The sequence below is a fragment of the Giraffa tippelskirchi genome, chromosome 10 (assembly GCF_054371585.1).
Source record: "Giraffa tippelskirchi isolate mGirTip1 chromosome 10, T2T-mGirTip1v1.2.pri, whole genome shotgun sequence".
Lineage (NCBI taxonomy): Eukaryota > Metazoa > Chordata > Mammalia > Artiodactyla > Giraffidae > Giraffa > Giraffa tippelskirchi.
This window is the reverse complement of record NC_137284.1, coordinates 24,228,356-24,253,658: the sequence shown is the minus strand read 5'-3', so window position 1 is coordinate 24,253,658 and position 25,303 is coordinate 24,228,356. Positions and strand designations below refer to the sequence as shown.

The 25,303-nt window shown below is 37.7% G+C and overlaps 1 protein-coding gene across 3 annotated transcripts in view; it reads right to left on the bottom strand.

The window, feature by feature from the left end:
* NELL1 (neural EGFL like 1) overlaps nucleotides 1-25,303 on the bottom strand; it is a 987,615-nt gene that overhangs the window by 754,176 nt on the left and 208,136 nt on the right. The gene's annotated exons all lie outside the window — the stretch shown is intronic.

Below are 25,303 nucleotides of genomic sequence, written 5' to 3'. Positions count from 1 at the left end.
CTATCAAGCTACCAACGATATTTTTCACAAAACTAGAACAAATACTTTCACAATTTGTATGAAAACACAAAAAAAACTTGAATAGCCAAAGAAATCTTGAGAAAGAAGAATGGAACTGGCGGAATCAACCTACCTGACTTCAGACTATACTACAAAGCTACAGTCATCAAGACAGTATGGTGCTGGCACAAAGACAGAAATATAGATCAATGGAACAAAATAGAAAGCCCAGAGATAAATCCATGCACCTATGGACACCTTTTCTTTGACAAAGAAGGAAAAAATATACAGTGGAGAAAACACAATCTCTTTAACAAGTAGTGCTGGGGAAACTGGTCAACCACCTGTTAAAGAATGAAACTAGAACACTTTCTAACACCATATACAAAATAAACTCAAAATGGATTAAACATCTAAATGTAAGACCAGAAACTATAAAAATCCTAGAGGAAAACATAGGCAGAACACTCTCTGACATAAATCACAGCAAGATCCTCTATGACCCACCTCCCAGAGTAATGGAAGCAAAACAACAAATAAACAAATGGGACCCAATTAAACTTATAAGCTTTTTCACAACAAAGGAAACTATAAGCAAGGTGAAAATACAGCCTTCAGAATGGGAGAAAATAACAGCAAATGAAACAACTGACAAAGACTTAATCTCAAAAATATACAAGCAGCTCATGCAGCTCAATACCAGAAAAATAAATGACCGAATCAAAAAGTGGGCCAAATATCTAAACAGACATTTCTCCATAGAAGACATACAGATGGCTAACAAACACATGAAAAGATGCTCAACATCACTCATTATCAGAGAAATGCAAATCAAAACCACAACGAGGTACCATCCCACACTAGTCAGAATGGCTGTTATCAAAAAAGTCTACAAACAATAAATGCTGCTAGGGTGTGAAGAAAAGGGTACCGTCTTACACTGTTGGTAGGAATTCAAACTAGTACAGCCACAATGGAGAACCATGTGGAGATTCCTTTAAAAACTGGGAATAGAACTGCCATATGACCTAGAATCCCACTGCTGGGCATACACACCGAGGAAACCAGAATTGAAAAAGACACATGTACCCCAATGTTGATTGTAGCATTGTTTATAATAGCCAGGACATGGAAGCAACTGAGATGTCTATCAGCAGACAAATGAATAAGGAAGTTGTCCTCTATATACACAATGGAATATTACTCATCTATAAAAAAAATTGCATTTGACTCAGTTCTATGAGGTGGATAAAACTGGAGCCTATTATACAGAGTGAACTAAGAAAGAGAAACACCAATACAGTATATTAATGCTACTGCTGCTGCTGCTAAGTCGCTTCAGTCGTGTCCGACTCTGCGCGACCCCACAGACGGCAGCCCACCAGGCTCCGCCATCCCTGGGATTCTCCAGGCAAGAACACTGGAGTGGGTTGCCATTTCCTTCTCCAGTGCATGAACAGGAAAAGTGAAAGTGAAGTCTCTCAGTCATGTCCGACTCTTAGCGACCCCACGGACTACAGCCTACCAGGCTCCTCCGTCCATGGGATTTTCCAGGCAAGAGTACTGGAGTGGGGTGCCATTGCCTTCTCTGGTATATTAATGCATATAGATGGAACTTAGAAAGATAGTAACAACAAAACCCTATATGCAAGACAGCAAAAGAGACACAGATATAAAGAACAGACTTCTGAACTATGTGGGAGAAGGTGAGGGTGGGATGATTTCAGAGAATAGCATTGAAACATGTATATAACTATATGTAAAATAGATGACCAGTGCAAGTTCGAGGCATGAAGCAGTGCACCCAAAGCTGGTGCTCTGGGACAACCCAGAGGGTTTAGGTGGGGAGAGAGATGGGAGAGGGGTTCAAGATACAGGGACACATGTGCACCCATGGCTGATTCATGTCAATGTATGGCAAAAACCACCACAATATTGTAAAGTAATTAACCTCCAATTAAAACCAAAAAAAAGTATTTTTTTAATTAAAAAAAAAATAAATAGATTCCCAAACCCTATACTTCAGATTCTCAACACAGGAATTTGAATATTAAAGTCTCCCTCACATGATTCTGACCCTTTTCAGGGCTGGGAAATAGCTGCTGCCCTTCGTTACAGACCCAAAGGCCCTAAGAAAAGTGTAGGTTCACCAGCAGTTATTTAGCTCCAAAACAAGAAACAGCATTAAATGAGAGCTAGCCTGCAGCAGAGACACTTTAGAGCAAATTTCTATTGATTCTTGGATACATGGTAAAATCATAGAACATGAAAAAAATCACATGTACATATATAGATATATGCACTTACTTTTATACATGTATGAATTATCACTGTAAAAATTATGTCACTTCTTTATTTTGAATATTTATTATGCACAAAAGGGTTGAAACCAATCTACAGCAAATACCTGTGAATTTACCACCTACCTTAAATAAAATGTTATCACTATAGCTGAAGCCTTTTGGATACCCATCCCTAATAAAATCCCATTTCTTCCTCTTAGCAGTTAAACTAGTCTGAATTTAAGCATATCATTCCTATGTCTTTATCTTTTCACACATCAGTTCAGGTCAGTTGCTCAGTCGTGTCCAACTCTTTGCGACTACATGGACTGCAGCATACCAGGCTTCCTTGTTCATCACCAACTCCTGGAGCTTACTCAAACTCATGCCCATTGAGTCAGTGATTCCATCCAACCATGAATGCACAAATAAGCAATATATAGGATTGTTTTGCATTTTAAACATATAAATGATTTAATACCATAATTTTCTTCCACACCTTGCTTTTTCATCCAACATTATGTTTGCAATTCATCAATTTTTATTCAATTTCTAAGATTTTAATGCTTATCACAATTTAAATATTCTAATGATGGCCAGCTTGGTTTGTCTTTTTTTTAAGTTTTTAGAATTAAAAAAAAAAATGCTCCTGCGATAACCCTTGTACGTATCTCCTTGGGTACATGGGTTTCTTTAATAGAGAAACATTGAAAGAAGAGTTTGTTCAGTGTTTATACCTAGAAGTTGGGTTCCTGTGTCATAAGTTATGCACATCTTCAATTTTATAAAAAATCTCCCTAATTGCTATCCTTAGCTGTTCTACCAGTTCAAATTTCCACTACAATGAACACATGACAACTATCTCCTTCATACTTAACACTGTTGCTTTGGTTTTTTTTTTCCTCTTTGTTACAATGATAGCTAAGAAATGTGAGTGTGTGCTCAGTCACAGCCCACTCTTTGTGACCTCCTAAACTGTAGCCTGCCAGGCTCCTCTCTCCATGGGATTTTCCAGGCAAGAATATCAGAATGAGTTGCCATTTCCTACTCCAGGGGATCTTCAGAACCAGGGATCTAAACCACATCTCCTACATTGACAGGCAGATTCTGTACCACTCTGTCACCTGGCAATCCCAGCTAAGAAATAGTATCTCCTAATGGTCCCAATTTGCATTTCCAAGATAACTATTTAAATGGAATTCCTTAAGATGGCAGAGGAATAGGACGGGGAGACCAATCTCTCCCTGACAAATTTATCGAAAGAACATCTGAACACCGAGAAAACTTCACAAAACAACTTCTGAACGCTGACAGAGGACATCAGGCATCCAGAAAAACAGCCCATTATCTTCAAAAGGAGGTAGGACAAACTATAAAAGATAAAAAGAGACACAAAAGAGTTAGGGACGGAGACCGTCCCTGGGAGGGAGTCGTAAACAAACACCAGGAAACCCTCTCACTGGCAGGTTTGGGGGAACTTTTCGAGTCTCGGAGGGCAACATAACCGGGAGGAAAAATAAATAAATAAAACCCACAGATTACGTGCCTAAAGGCAACTCCCAGCAAAGAACTCCAGACGCTCGCATCCACCACCAGCAAGTGGGGGCTGAATGGAGAGGAGCAGGCAGCATTGCTTAGGGTAAGGACTGGGCCCGAATGCCCTGAGGGCAATCTGAGGGAGCTAACATGAGAAAGCAACCTAAACTGTGGGACAGCCAGAGAGAGAGAACTATCCCACGAAAAGCCCAATCTAAGGCACTGCCAGCCCGCTCACAGAACAAAGGACTTAGCAATACCAGAGCAGAGCTAGCCAGCTGCGGACCATCCCATCCCCCACTGGACGAAGCAGGCCGGTGGGGCCAGCCAGAGCCGGAAAGGGGCAAACTTGGCCCCAGAGAGGGCACCCCCTACGAAACTGCAAACAGGCTTCCAGTTTCTAAGCAAAGACTGCCTGAGATCCCAGAGGGTTGACATCCGCCAGGAGGGTCGCAGCCAGAGACCAGCTCCCCAGAACTGACACAAGGCACACCGGAGCCGGGCGTGCCCAGAAACCGAGGTGGGGACCAGGGAGGTGATAAGTCGCACTGCCCCAACAAGGGAGAGTGCGCTCGCCAAACTCCTGGCTGCCTGAGCTGCTCCAACTGGGGATCGGCACAAACCGCAGGCCCAACTGAGTCTGCACCTTTGTGGAGTACCCGGGAACCTGAATCTGAGCAGCTTAGACCTGGGAAGTGCACGCATCTCAGGGCCCACTCCCCAGCAGAGTAACCTGAAGCCTAAGCAGGGCAGACTGGGAAAGCACACACGCTGTGAGCGGGGACAAACCCAGTGTGGCGGAGACACTGAGAGCTCTCCACACACACGCCAGTGATATTGGTTTGCAGTGTTCCTCCCTCCCCACAGTATGACTGAACAAGTGAACCTAAAGAGAACACCTCCGCCCCTTTGTGGCAGGGCGAATATTAGACACTGAAGAGACCTGCAAACAGAAGCCAAATAAACAGAGGGAACCGCTTTGGAAGTGACAGGTCAACAAATTAAAATCCCTGTAGTTAACACTGACTACATTGAAAGGGGCCTATAAATCTTGAAAAGTATAAGCAGGAACAAGGATCTATCTGAAACTGAACTGACCCCACACTGCTCACAATAGCTCCAGAGAAAGTTCTGGATATATTTTTACTACTATCTTTTCTTTTTTTCTTTTTTTCTTTTTTTTCTTTTTTCTTTAAGTCCTCTTAAACACCTTTAATTTTCATTTTTATAACCCACTATTACCTTGCAAAAAAAAAGACTCTGTTTTTAAAGCAAACTGCATACATATATCTTACACTTTTTGTGATTTTTTTATATTGTATTTTTTTAAGAGTCTAACCTCTACTCTAGATTTTTAATCTTTGTTTTACATATTTGATATCAATTTTGTATATTTAAGAACCCAATCTTTAGTACCCATTTTTACTCAGGAGTGTGATTACTGGCTTGATTACACTCTCCCCCTACTGACTCTCTTTCTTCTCCCCCAGGGAACCTCTATCTCCCCCTTCCTCTTTCTCTTCACAACCCAATTCTGTGAATCTCTGAGGGTGTTCTGGGCACCAGAGAACACTTCAGGAACAGAATATTTCCCAGATCTCTCTCTCCCCTCTTGATTCCCCCCTTGCTACTCATGCTCACCTCTATCTCCTTCCTCCCTCCTCTCTATGTATCTCCGTGTATATCTGAGGGTTCCAGACTGTGGAGAGCACAGAGGGAAGTGTTTACTGGCTAGAATGCTCTCTCCACATTTGAGTCCCCCTCTTCTCCTCCTGGTCACCTCTATCTCCCTTCTCCCTCTTCACCTCTCCATGTAACTTGGTGAACCTCCCTGGGTATCCCTCACAGAGGAGAATCTTTTCACCATTAACCTAGAAGTTTTATTATCAGTGCTGTATGGATGGAGAAGTCTTGAGGCTACTGCAAGAATAAGGCTGAAAACCAGAGGCAGGAGGCTTAAGCCCAAAACCTGAGAACAGTAGAGAACTCCTGACTCCAGGAAACATTAATTAATAAGAGATCATCCAAAAGCCTCCATACATACACTGAAACCAAGCTCTACCCAAGAGCCAATAAGTTCCAGAGCAAGATATATCACGCAAATTCTCCCGCAACGCAGGAACATAGCCCTGAGCATCAATATACAGGCTGCCCAGAGTCACACCAAACCCATAGACATCTCAAAACTCAATACTGGACACTCCGTTGAACTCCAGAGAGAAGAAATCCAGCTCCACCCACCAGAACACTGACACAAGTTTCCCCAACCAGGAAACCTTGACTAGCCACCCGTCCAATCCCACCCACCGTGAGGAACCTCTGCAATAAAGAGGAACTTCAAACTACCAGAATACAGAAAGGCCACCCCAAACACAGCAATCTAAACAAGATGAAAAGGCAGAGAAATACTCAGCAAGTAAAAGAAAATGATAAATGCCCACCAATCCAAACAAAAGAGGAGGTAGGGAATCCATCTGAAAAAGAATTTAGAATAATGATAATAAAAATGATCCAAAATCTTGAAAACAAAATGGAGTTACAGATAAGTAGCCTGGAGACAAGGATTGAGAAGATGCAAGAAATGTTTATCAAGGACATAGAAGAAATAAAAAAGAGTCAATATATAATGAATAATGAAATAAAGGAGATAAAAGACACTATGGAGGGAACCAACAGTAGAATAACGGAGGCAGAAGATAGGATAAGTGAGGTAGAAGATAGAATGGTGGAAATAAATGAAGCAGAGAGGAAAAAAGAAAAAAGAATCAAAAGAAATGAGGAAAACCTCAGGGACCTCTGAGACAATATGAAACGCCCCAACATTCGAATCATAGGAGTCCCAGAAGAAGAAGATAAAAGGAAAGGCCATGAAAAAATACTCGAGGAGATAATAGTTGAAAATTTCCCTAAAATGGGGAAGGAAATAGTCACAGAAGTCCAAGAAACCCAGAGAGTCCCAAACAGGATAAACCCAAGGCGAAACACCCCAAGATACATATTAATCAAATTAAAAAAGATCAAACACAAAAAACAAATATTAAAAGCAGCAAGGGAAAAACAACAAATAACACACAAGGGGATCCCCATAAGGATAACAGCTGATCTTTCAATAGAAACTCTTCAGGCTAGAAGGGAATGGCAGGACATACTTAAAGTAATGAAAGAGAATAATCTACAACCCAGATTACTGTACCCAGCAAGGACCTCATTCAGATATGAAGGAGAATTCAAAAGCTTTACAGACAAGCAAAAGCTGAGAGAATTCAGCACCACCAACCAGCTCTCCAACAAATGCTAAAGGATATTCTCTAAACAGGAAACAAGAAATGGTGTTTAAACACGAACTCAAAACAACAAAGTAAATGGCAATGGGACCATACTTATCAATATTTACCTTAAATGTAAATGGGTTGAACGCCCCAACCAAAAGACAAAGACTGGCTGAATGGATACAAAAACAAGACCCCTATATATGCTGTCTACAAGAGACCCACCTCAAAACAAGGGACACATACAGACTGAAAGTGAAGGGATGGAAAAACATATTCCATGCAACAGAGACCAAAAGAAAGCAGGAGTCACAATACTCATTTCAGATAAAATAGATTTGAAAATAAAGGCTGTGAAAATTGACAAAGAAGGAGACTACATAATGATCAAAGAATCAATCCAAGAAGAAGATATAACAATTATAAATATATATGCCCCCAACATAGGAGCACCATGTAAGGCAAATACTAACAAGTATGAAAGGGGAAATTAACAATAACACAATAATAGTGGGAGACTTTAATACCCCACTCACACATATGGATAGATCAACTAAACAGAAAATTAACAAGGAAAACACAAACTTTGAATGATACAATAGACAAGTTAGATTTAATTGATATTTACAGGACATTCCACCCCAAAACAATCAATTTCACCTTTTTCTCAAGTGCACATGGAACTTTCTCCAGGATAGATCACATCCTGGGCCATAAATCTAGCCTTGGTAAATTCAAAAAAATTGAAATCATCCCAATCATCTTCTCTGACCACAATGCAGTAAGATTAGACCTCAATTACAGGAAAAAAACTATTAAAAATTCCAACATATGGAGGCTAAACAACACGTCTCTGAATAACCAACAAATCACAGAAGAAATCAAAAAAAGAAATCAAAATATGCATAGAAAAAAATGAAAATGAAAACACAACAACCCAAAATCTATGGGACACTGTAAAAGCAATGCTAAGGGGAAGGTTCATAACAATACAGGCGTACCTCAAGAAACAAGAAAAAAATCAAATAAATAACCTAAACACCTAAAGCAACTAGAGAAGGAAGAAATGAAGAACCCCAGGGTTAGTATAAGGAAGGAAATCTTAAAAATTAGGGCAGAAATAAATGCAAAAGAAACAAAAGAGACCATAGCAAAAATCAACAAAACTAAAAGCTGGTTTTTCGAGAAGATAAACAAAATTGACAAACCATTAGCCAGACTCATCACGAAACAGAGGGAGAAGAATCAAATCAACAAAATTAGAAACGAAAATGGAGAGATCACAACAGACTACACAGAAATACAAAGGATCAGAAGAGACTACTACCAACAGATATATGCCAATAAAATGGACAACTTGGAAGAAATGGACAAATTCTTAGAAAAGTGTAACTTTCCAAAACTGAACCAGGATAAATAGAAGATCTTAACAGACCCATCACAAGCATGGAAATCAAAACTGTAATCAGAAATCTTCCAGCAAACAAAAGCCCAGGACCAGATGGCTTCACAGCTGAATTCTACCAAAAATTTAGAAAAGAGATAACACCTATCCTACTCAAACTCTTCCAAAAAATTGCAGAAGATGGTAAACTTCCAAACTCATTCTATGAGGCCACCATCACCCTAATTCCAAAACCAGACAAAAATGCCACAAAAAAAGAAAACTATAGGCCAATATCACTGATGAACATAAATGCAAAAATCCTTAATAAAATTCTAGCAAACAGAATCCAACAACATATTAAAAAGATCATACATCATGACCAAGTGGGCTTTATCCCAGGAATGCAAGGTTTCTTTAATATCCACAAATCAATCAGTGTAATACACCATATTAACAAATTGAAAGATAAAAAACAATATGATTATCTCAATAGATGCAGAAAAAGCCTTTGACAAAATTCAACATCCATTTATGATAAAAACCCTCCAGAAAGCAGGAATAGAAGGAACATACCTCAACATAATAAAAGCCATATATGACAAACCCACAGCAAACATTATCCTCAATGGTGAAAAATTGAAAGCATTTCCCCTAAAGTCAGGAACAAGGCAAGGGTGCCCACTTTCACCACTACTATTCAACATAGTTTTGGAAGTTTTGGCCACAGCAATCACTAAAGAAAAAAAATAAATAAAAGGAATCTAGATAGGAAAAGAAGAAGTAAAACTCTCACCGTTTGCAGATGACATGATCCTCTACATAGAAAACCCTAAAGATTCTACCAGAAAATTACTAGAGCTAATCAATGAATATAATAAAGTTGCAGGATATAAAATTAATACACAGAAATCCCTTGCAATCCTATTCAGCAATAATTAGAAAACAATACCATTCACCATTGCAACAAAAAGAATAAAATAGGAATATATCTACCTAAAGAAACAAAAGACTTATATATAGAAAACTATAAAACATTGATGAAAGAAATCAAAGAGGACACAAACAGATGAAGAAATATACCGTGTTCATGGATTGGAAGAATTAATATAGTGAAAATGAGTGTACTACCCAAAGCAATCTACAGATTCAATGCAATCCCTATCAAGCTACCAACAGTGTTTTTCACAGAACTAGAAAAAATAATTTCACAATTTGTATGGAAATATAAGAAACCTCGAACAGCCAAAGCAATCTTGACAAAGAAGAATGGAACTGGAGGAATCAACCTGCCTGACTTCAGGCTCTACTACAAAGCTACAGTCATCAAGACAGTATGGTACTAGCACAAAGATAGAAATATAGATCAATGGAACAAAATAGAAAGCCCAGAGATAAATCCACGCACCTATGGACACCTTATCTTCGACAAAGGAGGCAAGAATTTACAGTGGAGAAAAGACAATCTCTTTAACAAGTGGTGCTGGGAAAACTGGTCAACCACTTGTAAAAGAATGAAACTAGAACACTTTCTAACACCATACACAAAAATAAACTCAAAATGGATTAAAGATCTAAACATAAGACCAGAAAGTATAAAACTCCTAGAGGAAAACATAGGCAAAACACTCTCCGACATAAATCACAGCAGGATCCTCCATGACCCACCTCCCAGAATATTGGAAATAAAAGGAAAAGTAAACAATTGGGACCTAATTAAAATTAAAAGCTTTTGCACAACAAAGGAAACTATAAGCAAGGTGAAAAGACAGCCTTCAGAATGGGAGAAAAGAATAGCAAACGAAGCAACGGACAAACAATTAATCTCAAAAATATACAAGCAATTCCTGCAGCTCAATTCCAGAAAAATAAACGACCCAATCAAAAAATAGGCCAAAGAACTAAACAGACATTTCTCCAAAGAAGACATACAGATGGCTAACAAACACATGAAAAGATGCTCAACATCACTCATTATTAGAGAAATGCAAATCAAAACCACAATGAGGTATCATTTCACGCCCTTCAGAATGGCTGCTATCCAAAAGTCTACAAGCAATAAATGCTGGAGAGGGTGTGGAGAAAAGGGAACCCTCTTACACTGTTGGCGGAAATGCAAACTAGTACAGCCACTATGGAGAACAGTGTGGAGATTCCTTAAAAAACTGGGAATAGAACTGCCATACGACCCAGCAATCCCACTGCTGGGCATACACACTGAGGAAACCAGAATTGAAAGAGACACCTGTACCCCAATGTTCATCGCAGCACTGTTTATAATAGCCAGGACATGGAAGCAACCTAGATGTCCATCAGCAGATGAATGGATAAGGAAGCTGTGGTACATATACACAATGGAATATTACTCAGCCATTAAAAAGAATACATTTGAATCGGTTCTATTGAGATGGATGAAACTGGAGCCCATTATACAGAGTGAAGTAAGCCAGAAAGAAAAACACCAATATAGTATACTAATGCATATATATGGAATTTGAAAGATGGTAATGATAACCCTATATGCGAGACAGAATATGAGACACAGATGCATAGAACAGTCTTATGGACTCTGAGGGAGAAGGTGAGGGTGGGACATTATGAGAGGATAGCATTGAAACATGTATATTATCATATGTGAAACAGAACACCATTCCAGGTTCGATGCATGAGACAAATGCTCAGGGCTGGGGCAATGGGATGACCCAGAGGGATGGGATGGGGAGGGAGGTGGGTGGGGGGTCCGGGAAGGGGAACACATGTAAACCCATGGCTGATTCATGTCAATGTATGGCAAAAACCACTACAATATTGTAAAGTAATTAGCCCCCAACGAAAATAAATAAATTTATTTAAAAAAAAAAAGAATTGGAATTCCTTTTAATATGTCCATTTGTTTCCACTTTGGGGAACTGCCTTTTATATATATTTTGCTAGATTTCTTATTGAGTTACGAGAGTCTTGGTTTGTAGCATTTCTTTAATGAATATTCTTCAATATTTCTTTGCTAACTGATCATTGTTGCCAAGATTATCTTTCATGAACAGATCTTTTTATTCTATATATTAACCTTATCAATATTTCCTTTAATGGTTGTCTTTTTTGATCTTAAGAAATTGTTCTCTACTCCAAAGAACATGAAGATTTTCTCCTATTTGTCCTCTAAAAACTTTTAAAGTTTTAATGTTTAGGTATTTAAGTTAATTCTAAATGTTAATTTTTTTTGGATATGGTATGCAAATAAATATTTAAAGCTTTTCCTGTCACTATACACAGAAATCAGTCATATCAATTTATATATATATGAAATATTTAACTGAGTTTCCTAAACATTTATCAATGAATACATCCTCTCATCATGTATCGGATATGCCATTTCAAGTTTCCAAGTTGCAATATATAATTGAACAGTATCTTTCTGACTTCTCCATCTGTTCTATTGACTCATATGCCAATTCTTGCACTGTAAGTTTCCTATGAGTTTATTATAGGCGTTTATATCTAAAAGAGCAAGTCCCTCTCCCTTTTTCTTCTTCAGAATTGTCTTCATTATTCTTGTTCTTTAATCCTCCATAGGGCTTCCCTGGTGGCTCAGACAGTAAAGAATCTTTACCGCCTGCAATGTAGGAGACCCAGTTTGATCCTTGAGTCAGGAAGATTCCCCGGAGAGCAGAATGGCTACCCACTCCAGTATCCTTGTCTGGAGAATTCCATGGACAGAGGAGCCTGGTATGTTATAGTCCATGGGACTGCAGAGTCGGACACAACTGAGAAACTAACACTTTCACTTTTCTTCTTTCTTCAATCTTCTACATAAATTTTAAAATCAGCTTATAGATTCCATCCAAAAAAAATTCCTTTTGGAAATTTATTACAAGTTAACTGAATCTACAGATCAGTTTGGGAAGAATTGCGTTTACTATTTAAAACCTTCTTCTCCAGGAACATGGTATATCTCTTCCAATTTAGATGTTCTTTAATATAGTTTTTAATAGAATTTTATAATTTGCTTCATAGCTGTCATGCATATATTTGATTTTATTTGTTAAGTACCTATACATTGTTATTATAAACAAAATATTATATCTAATTGCATTTTTGTTGTTGTTCCTGCTGCTAATTTCATTCAGTAATGCAGCTGACTTTGTTTTGATTTTGTATTTACTCAAATAAAGTGAAAACTTTTGTTCATACAAAAAGAGTGTCCAAAAAACCAACAGAAGTGTCCAGTCTTTCTGAACTCTCTTGGCAATTCTAATAATTCATGAATCCAATTTTTGTAGACTATTACATACTTTGTGAATAAGTATATTTTCCTTTTTCATAATCCTAAAGGTTTTAACTTACTTTGCTGATAAGGATCTATAGTAAAGTGCTGAAAAGAAACATGGTAATAGAGATTCCTACATGATTTCTGACTTCAGCAGGAATCTTCTTAATATTTAAACCATAAATGTGATGTTTCTATGTACGTTTTCTTCATGTACTTTTTATCAGCTTAATGTTTTCTTCTATTCTGATTTTTGCTAAGAATGTTTTATGCAGTGAATCAGTATCAAATTTTATGCAGTTTTTTTCTGCCTCTTGAGATAACCACAGAGATTAACAAATATTCTGATGATGAAAACAGATTTACATTATTGATTGAAATACCAACAGGATCTCTCTCTCTCTCTCTCTCTCTCTCACACACACACACACACACAAACACAGATACACTCAGTTTGCTAATATTTTGTTTAAATATGTTAATCTGTGTTCAAAAGTAAATTAGCTTGCACAATTTCTTGTGTAGTCTTTGTCTAGTTTACAAACCAAAGTAACTCTATCCTCATAAAATGAGATGGGTAGTGTTTTCATTTATTTTCTCCTCTGGAAGAGTTTATATAAAACAAGAGATGTTTCCTTGGGTGTAATACAGCTCCCTTGTATAACTGTCTGAACCCAGTGCTTATTTGGTGGAAAGACATCCTAGACTGCAAAAATGGTCACAGTCCTTTGCTCTTTGCTGGTCCCATGCTCTGTGTAATGAGAATTTGTAGCATATCTCATCAAAAGACAGAGTCTATTTCCCATACTCTTAAATCTGGCCTTGTAACTTGCTTTGGCAAGTAAAATGCAGAAAAACAATGTGCAAGTTTCAAGTGCAGGCTTCAAAAGACCATTCAATGTTTTGCCCCAGCTCTAGAAACCCTTATCAGCAATCATGTTAACAAAACTGGGCTAGACTATAACATGTAGCAGAGATAAACCAAACTAAACATTCTAGAACAGTCAGCCCCTAGAAAACCTAGCAGCTGACCAAAGATGCCACAAGTGAACTCACTGAGAATGTAAGAACCAGTCAGTAAAGCCCAGCCCAAATTGCCAATGCACAAAATTCTGAACTGCACAAATGGTTGCTGTTTCAAGCTGCTAAGCTGCGATTTGTTATGCATCAAAAGCTAACTGATACCATACATAGATTTTAAAACATAAATTTTTTATGATATGTTAATGATTCCAAGACTATCTGGGTTTTTCATTTCTTAAATCCATTTTGATAATGTATATATTAAGGAATTATTCATTTTTCTCTAGTTTTCTATTTCATTGGCACAAAACTATTAATAATTAATTACTATTGGTTTTATTTTCATAGTGTTTTTTGTGTGCATTTTTTATTCACATTGGTTTTTATACTTTCTCCCATTTTCTTCTTGCTCAAACTTCCAGATGTTTAGCCTGAGTTATTCTTTTCTGAAAAGATTACCTTTTTTTCTCCAGCTATTATTAAGATCTTCTCTGTGTCCTTGGGGGTTCTGCTATTCTGCCAGTACATCTAGATTTGGCTTTCTGTCTATCCTCATTTGTGTAACAGATTGTCAAAATGATCTAAAATTCTTCCATTCCTTGTATCTATATCCCTGCAATGTTATATTGCACAATAGTTCAAGAGATGAAGTCTATTTATTTACCCCTTGCTACTAGATTTGGTCATATGACTTGCTTTGGGCAATAAATTATTAGCAAATGTGATCAAGCAGAGCCTTAAAATGCACTAGAATTCTAAGGCTTCCTCTCTATTCTTTTTGAAATTTTAAAATTTCCATGTGACTAAACTGGAGTAGACTCCACCTGGGGGAAAACAGCAGTACACCAGTCAACAGTCAGCCTACCACCAGAGATGTGAAGAAGATATCTATTGACCAACCAATTGATCACAGACATATCAGAGAGCTCAGTAGATTACCAGCATACCCTGACTAAACCAGAAAGATCATCCCATCAACCCAAAGAATTATGAATTGAATAAAATGACTTGTCTAAGCTTCTAGGTTTTCTGAGTGACATTTTAGACAGCAAGAGCTTACACTTTGATTGTACTGTGTTTTCTATAATAAGAGCTGATGTCTTATCAACTTTGCAATACCCTTACCCATCACACTTTTGTTGAGGTTCAGTTGCTAAGTTCTCCCTGACTCTTGGTGACCCCATGGACTACAGAACATAAGGCTTCCTTGTCCTTCACCATCTCCCGGAGCTTTCTCAAACTCATCTCCATTGAGTCCATGATGCCATCTAACATCTCATCTTCTATAGCCCCTTCTCCTCCTGCCCTCAGTCTTTCCCATCATCAGGGTCTTTTCCAGTGAGTAATCTAGTCTCATCAGGTGGCCAAAGGATTGGAGCTTCAGCATCAGTTCCTCCAGTGAATATTCAGGATTGATTTCCTTTAGGATTGACTGGTTTGATCTCCTTGCAGTACAGGGGACTCTCATGAGTCTTCTCCAGAACAATTCAAAAGCAACAATTCTTTAGCAACCTTCTTGATGGTCCAACGCTCACATTCATACATGACTACTGGAAAAATCATAACTTTCACTAAGACAGACCTTTGTTGGCAAAGTAATGCCTGTTTTTTAATATATTGTCTAGATTTGTCATAGCTTTTCATCCAAAGAGGAAGTGTCGAGTGTGTATATGTGTATATATACTTCCATAAATATTTGAAAACTCCAAAAGATAATGGGAGAAAGGAGTTATGAGCACTATTAGAAGTATGATGAATCATGCAGAGAGAGAGGAAAACAACAGAATGAGAAAGACTAGAGATCTTGTCAAGAAAATTGGAAATACCAAAGGAACATTTCATGCAAAGATGGGCACAATAAAGGACAGAAATTGCAAGGACATAACATAAGCATAAGAGACTAAGAAGCAGTGGTAAGAATATACTAAAAAATATACAAAAAAGTTCTTAATCACCTGGATAACCATGATAGTGTGGTCACTCACCTAGGGGCAGACATCCTGGAATGCAAATGCAAGTGGGTCTAGGAAGCATTGTCTGTGCTTAGTTGCTCAGTCAAGTCTGACTCTTTGCAACCCTTTGGACTGTAGCCTGCCAGGCTCCTATGTCCATGGGATTTTTCAGGCAAGAAATAGTGGATTGGGTTACCATTTCCTTCTCCAGGTGATCTTTTTGACCCAGGGATTGAACCTGTGTCTTCTGTGTCTCCTGCACTGCAGGCAGATTCTTTACCCACTGAGCCATCAAGGAAGTCATTACTATGAACAAAACTAGTGGAGGTGATGGAACTCCAGCTGGCCTATTTTAAATCCTAAAGAATGAGGCTGTTTTAAAATGCTGCACTCAATATGATAGCAAATTTGGAAAACTCAGCAGTGGCCACAGCACTGGAAAAGGTCAGTTTTCATGCCAATCCCAAAGAATGGCAATGCCAAAGAATGTTCAAACTACTGTACAATCACACTCATTTCACATGCTATAGCAAGGTAATGCTCAAAACCCTTCAAGCTAGGCTTCAAATGTACATGAACTGAGGACTGCCAGATGTACAAGCTAGATTTTAAAAAGGCAGAGGAACCAGAGATCAAATTGCCAACATTTGCTGTATCATAGAAAAAGCAAGACAATTCAAGAAAAATATCTACTTCTGCTTCATTGACTATGAGCCTTTGACCGTGTGGATCACAACAAACTGTGGAAAATCCTTAAAGAGATGGGTATACCAGATCACTTACCAGTCTCCTGAGAGATCTGTATGCAAATCAAGAAACAACAGTTAGTAGACTACTTCTGCCTATCGTTTCACTGGACGAATAGTCTTCAGTATTGTGGCTTTATTTTACAAGTTTCTGTCCTGATTTTCAATCTTGCATGAAATCCAAGCCATTCTCCACATCCCACACAGAATGTTGAAATTTAAGACTCTAAATGGAACTCTTATATATTGCTAATGAGAGTTTAAAATAATATAGCCACTTTGAAAGTAAATTGGCATTTTTTGATGATGTTAAACATACATTTAATATTGTTGTTGCTGTTTAGTACCTAAGTTGTGTCTGACTCTTCACAGCCTCATGGACTGTAGCCCACCAGGCTCCTCTGTCAGTGGATTTCCCAGGCAAGACTACTGAAGTGGGTTTCCATTTCCTTCTCCAGGGGATCTTCCCAACCCAGGCATCAAACCCACATCTCTTGCATTGGCAGGAAGATTCTTTACCACTGAGCCACCAGGGAAGCCCTACCCTTAAGATACAGGCCAGCAACTCCACTCCAACGTATTTACCCAAATGAAAATGAAAACTTTTTTTTTCATAAATAGCTTGTATGCAAACGTTTTAGTAGCTTTATTCATAAATATTCAAAACAATCTAAATTCTCATGAACTGACAAATTGTAGTACATGCATACAATAGAATTGGAATGCAACTCAGCAATAGAAAAGAATGAATCTTGATACACACAATAGCATGGGTGAATCTCAACATATATACATACACATATAAATGATTCCATTTATAATACATTCTGGGAAAGGCAAAATTCTAGGAGAAAACAACAAATCATTGATTCCTAGAGATTTAGGAGAACGAGAAGGCTTGAACAAAGTGCAGTATAATAGAATTTCTGGAGGTTATCAACAATCCTTTATCTTGATTATGATGGTATACATGACTGTATAAAATTCCTAAAACTCAGAGAACCATAAATTTAAAGGGAAATTTTTTACTTTATATAAATTACACCATAATTTTCAAAAAAGGAAAAGGAAAAAAAGCCCAAGATCAAATGGTTTCACTGGTCTAACATTTAAAGAAGAGTTAATGCCAGTCCTTCTCAAATTTCCAAGAAAACGTAGAGGCAGAAACATGCTTATTTTTCAAGGTTAGTATTACCCTGATACCAAAGCCAGAAAAGAACACTACACAAAAAGAAAACTATATACCTATATCCTTGATAAACATAGATGCTAGGGGTGGCGGTCCTAAGATGGCAGAGGAATAGGACAGGGAGACCACTTCTCCCCCACAAAATCATCAAAAGATCATTTGAATGTTGAGCAACTTCCAAAAAACAACTTCTGAACGGTGGCAGAGGACACCAGGTACCCAGAAAGGCAGTTCATTCTCTTCAAAAGGAGGTAGGACAAAATATAAAAGACAAAAAGAGAGACAGAAGAGTTAGGGTCGGAGACCCATCCCAGGGAGGGAGTCGTGAAGGAGGAGAAGTTTCCAAACACCAGGAAACCCTCTCACCAGTGGGTCTGTGGGAAGTTTTGCAATCTCAGAGGGCAACATAACTGGGAGGGAAAAAAACAAAAAACAAAACCCACAGAATACGTGCCTTAACCAAAACTCCCAGCGGAGAGATAGTCCAGATGCTTGCGTCCGCCACCAGCAAGCAGGGGAGGTGCGGGTTGCATGCTTAGGGTAAGGACTGAACCTGAACGCCCTGAAGACAATCTGAAGGAGCTAAGGTGAGATAGCAACCCAAACTGGGATAGCCAGAAAGAGAAAAAAAAGAGAGAGAGAGAACTTTCCCAGCAAAAAGCTCTAACCTAAGGCACAGCCTGGCCAGCTCACAGAACAAAGGATTCAGTGAATACCAAAGGAGAGGTAGCCAGCTGCAGACCAGAAGAGAATGACAGGATATACTTAAAGTGATGAAAGAGAAAAACCTACAACTCAGATTACTATACCCAGCAAGGGTCTCATTCAAATATGAAGGAGAAATCAAAAGCTTTATAGACAAGCAAAAGCTGAGAGAATTCAGCACCACCAAACCAGCCTTCAACAAATGCTTAAGGATCTTCTCTAGACAGGAAACACAGAAAAGGTTTATAAACTCAAATCCAAAACAACAAAGTAAATGGCAAAAGGATCATACTTATCAATGATTACCCTAAATGTAAATGGGTTGAATGCCCTAACCAAAATACAAAGACTGGCAGAATGGATACAAAAACAAGACCCCTATATATGCTGTCTACAAGAGACCCACCTCAAAACAAGGGACACATACAGACTGAAAGTGAAGGGCTGGAAAAAGATATTTCACAAATAGAGACCAAAAGAAAGCAGGAGTAGCAATATTCATATAAGATAAATTAGACTTTGAAATAAAGGCCATGAAAAGAGACAAAGAAGGACACTACATAATGATCAAAGGATCAATCCAAGAAGAAGATATAACAATTATAAATATATATGCACCCAACACAGGAGCACCGCAATATGTAAGGCAAATGCTAACAAGTATGAAAGGGGAAATTAACAGTAACACAAAGTAGTGGGAGACTTTAATACCCCACTCACATCTATGGACAGATCAACTAAACAGAAAATTTGCAAGAAAACACAAACTTTAATGATACAATGGACCAGATAGACCTAATTGAGAAAAAGTTGGCTTAAAGCTCAACATTCAGAAACCTAAGATCATGGCATCCAGTCCCATAACTTCATGGCAGATAGAGGGGGAAACAGTGGAACAGTGGCTGACTTTATTTTTCTGGGCTCCAAAATCACTGCAGATGGCGACTGCAACAATGAAATTAAAAGACGCTTACTCCTTGGAAGGAAAGTTATGACCAACCTGGACAGCATATTAAAAAGCAGAGACATTACTTTGCCAACAAAGGTCCATCTAGTCAAGGCTATGGTTTTTCCAGTGGTCATGTATGGATGTGAGAGTTGGACTATAAAGAAAGCTGAGCACTGAAGAACTGATACTTTCCAACTGTGGTGTTGGAGAAGACTCTTGAGAGTCCCTTGGACTGCAAGGAGATCCAACCAGTCCATCCTAAAGGAGATGAGGCCTGGGTGTTTATTGGAAGGACTGATGTTGAAGCTGAAGCTCCAATACTTTGACCACCTGATGTAAAGAGCTGACGCATTGGGAAAGACCCTGATGCTGGGAAAGATTGAGGGCAGGAGGAGAAGGGGACGATGGAGGATGAGACAGTTGGATGGCATCACCGACTCGATGGACATGGGCTTGGGTGGACTCAGGGAGTTGGTGATGGACAGGGAGGCCTGGCGTGCTGCAGTTCATGGGGTCACAGAGTTGGACATGACTGAGCGACTGAACTGAACTGATAGGATATTTCACCCCAAAACAATGAATTTCACCTTTTTCTCAAGTGCACATGGAACATTCTCCTGGATAGAGCACATCCTGGGCCATAAATCTAACCTTTGTAAATTCAAAAAAATTGAAATCATTTCAAGCCTCTTTTCTGATCACAATGCAGTAAGATTTGATGTAAACTACAGGGAAAAAACTATTAAAAATACAAAGATACGGAGGCTAAACCACATGCTTCTGAATAACCAACAAATCACAGAAGAAATCAAAAAAGAAATCAAAATATGCATAGAAACGAATGAAAATGAAAACATGACAACCCAAAATCTATGGAATTCAGTAAAAGCAGTGCTGAGAGGAAGGTTCATAGCAATACAAGCTTACTTCAAGAAACAAGAGAAAAATCAAATAAATAACCTAACTTTACAACAAAAGCAACTAGAAAAAGAAGAAATTAAGAACTCCAGGGTTAGTAGAAGGAAAAAACTCATAAAAATTAGGGCATAAGTGAATGTAAAAGAAACAAAGGAGACCATAGCCAAAATCAACAAAGCTAAAAGCTGGTTCTTTCAGAAAATAAATAAAATAGACAAACCATTAGCCAGACTCATCAAGAAAAAAAGGGAGAAGAATCAAATCAACAAAATTAGAAATGAAAATGGAGAAATCACAACAGACAACACAGAAATACAAAGGATCATAAGAGACCACGATCAGCAACTATATGCCAATAAAATGGACAACTTGGAAGAAATGGACGAATTCTTAGAAAAGTATAACCTTCCAAAACTGAACCAGGAAGAAATGAAAATCTTAACAGAGCCATCACAAGCATGGAAATTGAAACTGTAATCAAAATCTTCCAACAAACAAAAGCTCAGGACCAGATGGCTTCATGGGTGAATTCTAGCAAAAATTTAGAGAAGAGCTTACATCTATCCTACTCAAACTCTTCCAGAAAATTGCAGAGGAAGGTAAACTCCAAACTCATTCTATGAGGCCACCATCACCCTAATTCCAAAACGACAAAGATGCCACAAAAAAAGAAAACTACAGGCCAATATCACTGATGAACATAAATGCAAAAATCCTTAATAAAATTCTAGCAAACAGAATCCAACAACATATTAAAAAGATCATACATCATGACCAAGTGGGTTTTACCCCAGGGATGCAAGGATTCTTCAATATTTGCAAATCAATCAATGTGATACACCACATTAACAAATTGAAAGATAAAAACCATATGATTATCTCAATAGATGCACAGAAAGCCTTTGACAAATTTCAACACCAATTTATGATAAAAGCCCTCCAGAAAGCAGGCATAGAAGGAACATACCTCAACATAATAAAAGCCATATATGATAAACCCACAGCAAACATTATCCTCAATGGTGAAAAGTTGAAAGCATTTCCCCTAAAGTCAGGAACAAGACAAGGGTGCCCACTCACACCACTACTATTCAACATAGTTTTGGAAGTTTTAGACACAGCAATCAGAAAAGAAAAAGAAATAAAAGGAATCCAGATTGGAAAATAAGTAAAACTCTCACTGTTTGCAGATGACATGATCCTCTACATAGAAAACGCTAAAGACACCACCAGAAAATTACTAGAGCTAATCAATGAATAAAGTTGCAAGATATAAAATTAACATGCAGAAGTCCCTTGCATTTCTACACACTAACAATGAAAAACAGAGAAATTAAGGAAACAATTCCATTCACCATTGTGACAAAAAAAATAAAATACTTATGAATAAATCTACCTAAAGAAACAAAAGAGCGATATATAGGAAACCATAAAACACTGATGAAAGAAATCAAAGAGGACACAAATTGGAGAGATACACCATGTTCATGGATCGGAAGAATCAATTTAGTGAAAATGAGTATACTACCCAAAGCAATCTACAGATTCAATGCAATCCCTATCAAGCTACCAATGGTATTTTTCAGAGATGTAGAACAAATAATTTCAAATTTGTATGGAAATACAAAAAACCTCGAATAGCCAAAGCAATCTGAAGAAGAATGGAACTGGAGGAATCAACCTACCTGACTTCAGACTATACTACAAAGCTACAGTCATCAGGACAGTATGGTACTGGCACAAGGACAGAAATATAGAACAATGGAACAAAATAGAAAGCCCAGAGATAAATCCATGCACCTATGGACACTTTATCTTTGACAAAGGAGGTAAGAATATACAATGGAGAAAACACAATCTTTTTAACAAGTGGTGCTGGGAAAACTGGTCAACCACTTGTAAAAGAATGAAACTAGAACACTTTCTAACACCATACACAAAATAAACTCAAAATGGATTAACCATCTAAATGTAAGACCAGAAACTATAAAACTCTTAGAAGAAAACATAGGCAGAACACTCTCTGACATAAAACACAGCAGAATCCTCTATGACCCACCTCCCAGAGTAACGGAAATAAAAGCAAAACCAAACAAATAGGACCTAATTAAACTTAAAAGCTTTTGCACAACTAAGGAAACTATAAGCAAGGTGAAAAGACAGCCTTCAGAATGGGAGAAAACAATAGCAAACAAAGCAACTGACAAAGAATTAATCTCAAAAATATAAAAGCAACTCCTGCAGCTCAATTCCAGAAAAATAAACGACCCAATCAAATAGTAGGCCAAAGAACTAAACAGACATTTCTCCAAAGAAGACATACAGATGGCTAACAAACACATGAAAAGATGCTCAACATCACTCATTATCAGAGAAATGCAAATTAAAACCACAATGAGGTACCATCTTAGCCGGTCAGAATGGTTGCTATCAAAAATGTCTACAAACAATAAATGCTGGAGAGGGTGTGGAGAAAAGGGAACCCTCTTACACTGTTGGTGGGAATGCAAACTAGTACAGCCACTATGGAGAACAGTGTGGAGATTCCTTAAAAAACTGGGAACAGAACTGCCATATGACCCAGCAATCCTACTGCTGGGCATACACACCGAGGAAACCAGAATTGAAAGAGATACATGTACCCCAATGTTCATTGCAGCACTGTTTCCAATAGCTAGGACATGGAAGCAACCTAGATGTCCATCGGCAGATGAATGGATAAGAAAGCTGTGGTACATATACACAATGGAATATTACTCAGCCATTAAAAAGAATGCATTTGAATCAGTTCTAATGAGGTAGATGAAACTGGAGCCTATTATACAGAATGAAGTAAGTCAGAAAGAAAAACAGCAATACAGTATATTAACACATATATATATGGAATTTAGAAAGATGGTAATGATGACCCTATATGTGAGACAGCAAAAGAGACACAGATGTAAAGAACAGATTTTTGGACTCTGTGGAAGAAGGCGAGGATGGGATGATTTGAGAGAATAGCATTGAAACATGTACATTACCCTACGTGAAATAGATCGCCAGTCCAGGTTCGATGTATGAGACAGGGCGCTCAGGGCTAGTGCACTGAGATGACCCTGAGTGATGAGATGGGGAGCGAAGTGTGGGGGTGTTCAGGATGGGGGACACATGTACACCCATGGCTGATTCATGTCAATGTATGGCAAAAACCACTACAATATTGTAAAGTAATTAGCCTCCAATTAAAATAATATTAAAAAAAAAGACTAGATTGGAAAAAAAATATAGATGCTAAAATTCTTAAAACATTAGCAAATCAAATTTAAGAGTACATTAAAAGAACATGCACCAAGATCAAGTGAGATTGATCCCTAGGATGCAAGGATGCTTCAAGTCATGCTAATCAATAATTGTAATATATCACATTAACAGAATGAAAGATAAAAATCATATCATCCTATCAATAGATGTAGAAAAAGTATCTGACAAATTGCAGTATCCTTTCACGATAGAAACACCCAAATTGGGCATAGAAAGAACATAGTCCAATGTAATAAAGGCCATAGTCAACATCATACTCAATAGTCAATGATTGAACACTCTTTATTCAAAGATCAGGAATAAATACAGGGTGTCCATTCTCACCATTTCTATTCAACATAGTACTTGAAGCCCTGTATAGAGCAATAAGGCAAGAAAAAAGGGAAAAAATGGTTTCCAAATTGGAAATGAAGAAGTAAAATTTAACTGCTTGTAGATATGATCTTGTACACAGAAAACTCCAAAACTTCACCAAAAAACTTTTAGAACAAATCAATGAAAGTCTGTAAAATTGTAGGGTACATAAACAAAATATAAAAATCAGCTGCATTTCTATACACTGACAACAAAATACCCCAAAAAGAAATAAAACAACCTTATTAACAATAGCATCAAAAATAATAAAATACTTATGAATAAATTTAAGAAAGGAGATGAAAGATGTGTACACTGAAAACAAGACTGATTAAAAACCTTAAAAAGACACACATGAATGGAAACATATCCCATTTTCATGGATCAGAAGAATTACTACTGTTAAAATCCTTCACTACCCAAAGTCATCTGTGGATTCAATGCAATCCCTATCTAAATCCAAAAGGCATTTTTCACAGATATTGAAAAAAAATCCCCAAATTTGTCAAAGCCAAATAGGCTTTGTAAGACCCCAAATAGCCAAGGTAATCCTGAGAAAGAAGAACAAAGTTGGAGGCACCATCCTTTCTGACTTCAAGTTGTACTACCAAGCTATAGTAATCAAAATGGTATGATACTAGCCAAAAATAGACATATGAGCCAATGAAACAGAATTGGGAACCCAAAAGTTAATCCTTGCATATATGGACAACTAATATTTGCAAGTCACAAAGCTGATAAGCAGTTAATATCTGAAATATACAAAGAACTCATACAACGCAATAGCAAGAGAAGGTCTGACTTTAAAATGGGCAGAGGAACTGAATAGACATTTCTCCAAGGAAAACATACATTTATACCCCCAACAAAAAAATTTTAAGAAGATATGGTATGTATGTGTATATGTACACACACAGAGTAGAATATTATTCAATCACGAGAAAAAATATCCTGCCATTTGCAACAACATGGATGGACCTTGAGAGCATTATGCAAAGTGAAACAGGTCAGGTAGAGAAATACAAATAATGCATGATATCACTTATATGTGGACTCTAAAAACCTGACTCATAGACACAGAGAGTAGAATGATAGTTGCCAGGGTTTAGAGGAAGTGGGGGGAATGGGCAGATGTTGGTCAAAGGATACCTTCCACTTATAATATGAGTAAGTTCTGGGGATCTAATTACAGCATAGTGATCACAGCAAATAATACTGTACTATAAACCTGAAAGCTGCTGAGAGTAATCTTAAATGTTCTCACCATGAAAAAAGAAATGGTAATTATGTAATGTGATAGAGGTGTTAGACAACATTATGGTGGAAATCACTTTGCAATATATTACATGTGTCAAACTGATGTACACCTTATACATAATGTTGTATGTCATTGACATCTCAATAAAGTTGGAATAGATAAGTAGAT